Genomic DNA, 4,104 nt, shown 5'->3' with positions numbered 1-4,104 from the left:
AGTATATCCTAAAGTTTACCTTTTTTTTCAACCTGGACCTATTTTCCTATGTTCTTGTGTCTAAGTGACAACAATCTTTGACAATCTCTGACAACATTATGGAAAGGATTCCTATCGAGGTCAACAGTTCTTCTGTTAAAGAGTAAGATCTTTTTCTAAATCATAAAAACATCCCCAAAATTGCTATTGCTAAACCCACCAGACTCGGTGTAAATAAACAGTAACTTTTGATCGTATGGTGGGTTTGGTGATGGTGATTTCAGGGCTGTTTCTTGTTTAAACAAAAGGATCTTCCGCTTTAACTAAAATGTCTATCTCTGTAGGGATCCTTTCCATAATGTTGTCAGACACTTAGAATAATAATCTAAGACGGTCAGTGGCAAAACTGAACTTTTAGTGGACGAAATTGACAACGCACATTTGCCCTATATGATTACATTGGAGCCCGGTTCAAGCTGCAGGTCAGTGTTCTTGCTCAATACTGGACCAATTTCAAAGATTGTTGTTCTTATCAGTCACTTACACAAAAAAAACATATGAAAACTTTAACTAGAAATTAAAACAACACTTTGTAACTTTTGCTGAGTAACTGTGACCGAGTAACTGTGCATTTAGTTCTGTCGATGTTGGAGCAGGCAGGGTACGTAGCCGCACTGTTCATCGTACTGTGTAATCATTTTTCTGATGTTAACTATATTACATCACACAATAAAATGCTTACCTAGTTTGATGTCTTCCACTCAAACTCGGTGAGCCGTTGGAGGAAGGTGGTGACTTGGGAGCTGATGCTTGTCACCTTTCTTTGGACAACTCCCAGACAAGTGCTTGTACCCACTTCGCCATGCACTTGCTTCCCTCATCTGGGTTGATCCTTAAGATATATAAGATATATCATAATAATCATCAGCAGTCATATTTAAATATACAGTATATATGGAAGTAAACCTGCCAGCGAGCACATTCGGTTCAGAAAGTCACAGCGAAAACACACCGGGCACGTACGCGTAAGCCATCCTTCTTCTCTCGGCCCTCTCTCTCCGATAGAAAGAGACAGGATTTGTGGGGAAAAGTGTGGTAATTGTAGGCTATATACAGTATATGTGTCCGTGTCACTCTCTCTGTCCGTCCATCGGTCTCTCCCTCCTTGCGCCTGATCATGTGTCTCGCTGTGAGAAGTCAAGACAGCCCAAATCCCCATGAACCTACTGTGGTCTTCCTGTATGTGATTAATCAAGGGGGTAAGCTTCGCTTCAGAACTCGAACCTCCTATGGCGCCATTTTGATGCTACAAAGCGATCACCTCCCGTTAGCATTCCACTGATTTGTCATTGTTTGACATTGTTTATTTCTAAAGAAACACGACAATGTATAAAAGGCTCCATTACCTTGTACCTCACGTTACGGCTTGTAACGTTTGTAAAAATAGGCTAACGATTGTGTCATAACCAAGTGACTTACTGTCACATAGTAGAGGAATTACCGTATAGTAGAGGAAAAGCTCGCAGGCAGTTTCGACTTACATTAGCGGTTTAAGTTTAATTACTAATGTTAACTAGCATGTTAGTGATCAATAATTAGCCTGTTCTTATGTTATCTCCTTACATATACCTACGCTCTCCGTCTCTGCAAGATTTGGAATGATTGAGATTTCTCTCGGCACAGCTACCAGAAGACTTCACACTTTCAGAGATGTTGCTCACGTCACATCTACGTTGTCTCTGTCAGTTGGAGGCTGCGCAGTAAAGCTGGCCATCACTGGAAAAGTGCTTCTAATAGCCTTCACTGGTCTCCGTCCAGAGACACGGGATCTGGTGGTCCATTCTTATATACTGTCTATGTGAGTAACTGCCTTGCTTGACACATTTTCCGAATGACACGAAATTATTGCTGCAGCTCGCGGGCCGAAGTGGCCGCTCCGTGACTAGTATGAACGGATCGATTGGATGACATAGGCGCTGAAATAAAAATAGCTGCGCTACGCAGGTATGCGCACCGCTTACATGCCCGGTGTGTTTTCACTGTAAGTTACCACAGTAATAGGGCTCTATATACCCAAGTCTTTTTCTCAGTTGTTTTCTCTTTGTCAGTAAGTGTATAGAGTGCTCATATAGTCCAAATATGTACCATTACCTTTTAAATGCTTTATGCAGATAATTACTTACCTTGTACCAACTCCAGTGTAGTAGATGCTGACTCTTGATATTCAAGATTGAACGCATAAAAGGAGCCAAAGAAGACGACAAAAGCACTGGCGTTAAGTTGGTTAGCTTCAAAGAGGACCTTCCCCTCAATGCTGACCATCCAATGGGTGGAAGACGTCAAACTTCTTCCTAAAAAACAAACAAACATCTTATCTCATCTACAGTGTGTCACAGAATACCAAACATACATGGCTAATAAAACATCCTCCTCTTCTTCAAACTATTTCTCGTACCTAGCATGATCCGCCTTGGTGTGGTGGGCAATGTGACCTCCTGCTCAATTGAAATCTTGGTCGAGGTTGGCTGCAAACTAAAAAAAGAAAAGCATCTCACATATTGGAAGTAATTGGTTGTTGTTCTACATATGAAATTATGAAAATTAATATTTTTAAGTGCATGCATGGTGTTATAAAACACAATTACAACAAGATAAAAAAAAAATGCATGCCATGCATTAGTATGCAAGGAACCAGTATAATTTAGGTAACACAGAATGTTATGTGATGCATTAAAAGGTTAATCACGTAATAGATAGCTAGATAGCTAACAACAACACTATTTTGTGAAGAAAAACTTAAAGCATAAACCATGGTAGCTAATACGCTCAACTCCTAACATCATATTCTTTGAGTTAAACAATATTTGGCTTAGGTCTCATAAACTAAAAAGGATGAATTCAATGATATCACATTACAGAATGCAACAATACTACTGTAACGTTGGGCACGTTTTTGCTGGACATCTTGATGGTTTTAAGTGGCCAAACTCTGAAGCCAAGGGGAAAAAAATGCTATCTACAAATACTCCACATTAACATTACTTAAAGACGTCTTCCCTGTCACCCGACATAACTTTTAGAGTTGGTGTTTTTTAAAAAGATGTAATGTTAACATTAGGTGCTATTAAAACTAGATGGGCAACTGTAGAGGTAACGGTTTAATGTTAACTTTACCTCCACTAATGTTAGGTTAATAATGCGGTACATTTTGCTTAATCATGCTAAAACACTGACAAACCAACCCACAGACTCAACATAAGCGTAGGTAATGTTAGCCAAAATGCGGCAACAGCAAGCTAAAAAGCTAGCAGTTACTGACCTTAAACTTCTAGAATATGGGTTACATTTTAATTCCGACAAAGATAATGGTGGTCTGACAAGTGAAAAAGATGTCCCTAACAGCGCGTGTAAAACAAGTTGTGTTAGCTTTAGGCTACCGAACGTCGTCATTATAGCTAATCCTCACCATGGGGAAAATGAACTATAGTTAACAGTTTGCTCTTGCCTAGCTAGCTATGACGAAGGTCGGTAAACTAAACCTACGTCTCTGCTTGGGAAGGCTTGTGAGCAGAAATTTTAATGTCACAGAATTAGCAAAAATTGGTCTTACCTTAACGCTGCTCCAGCTCTCTTCGAGGAGTGTGTGTGACCCGGGACTCTGGTGCGCACACGCACAGACCAAACCGGGCGGTACTCCTCTGAAGTTACTCCTTTCAACGCCTTTGAAGTAACTACGCGCTACTCTTCTGAAGTTGTCAGAGTCTGAGGTCAGAGGTCAGAGTTCAAATCTGGCGGTCAAGCATTTATATCCGTAATGGCTTTCTTGTTTCTCTCAATAAATGATTGACACTGCTGAAAAAAATGTCTAAATTTTTTAATTACCTTCACTGCTAAAAGCAAAACAAATTAAGTGTATTTCATTTTATAGTGATATTTTATTTTTCCATTTCATTTCTATGCTTCTATAACATTAACTAACAATTTTATTTAAAATTCAGTTAGTCTTATTCAACTACAGTAGCACTACTGCTGTTGTTTTACAGCAGACTACCGCAAATTCAAAATATACAGTAAATCACTGTAAACTAAATGTTATTACCCATAATGCAATGCATATTACAGTAA

The 4,104-nt window shown here is 39.3% G+C and overlaps 1 long non-coding RNA gene across 1 annotated transcript; it reads right to left on the bottom strand.

Annotated features, from left to right (window-relative positions):
- Window positions 1-838: 838 nt before the first annotated feature.
- On the bottom strand, window positions 839-3,784 carry LOC114556643 (uncharacterized). Its single transcript, XR_003692719.1, has 4 exons — window positions 3,590-3,784; window positions 2,435-2,511; window positions 2,163-2,330; window positions 839-871 (listed from the first exon to the last, which is right to left on the bottom strand). It is a non-coding gene; the product is annotated as an uncharacterized LOC114556643 (long non-coding RNA).
- Window positions 3,785-4,104: the final 320 nt, after the last annotated feature.

Source organism: Perca flavescens, chromosome 6, assembly GCF_004354835.1.
Source record: "Perca flavescens isolate YP-PL-M2 chromosome 6, PFLA_1.0, whole genome shotgun sequence".
Classification (NCBI taxonomy): Eukaryota; Metazoa; Chordata; class Actinopteri; order Perciformes; family Percidae; genus Perca; species Perca flavescens.
The sequence above is the reverse complement of the archived record's forward strand: the minus strand, read 5'-3'. Positions and strand labels throughout refer to the sequence as shown.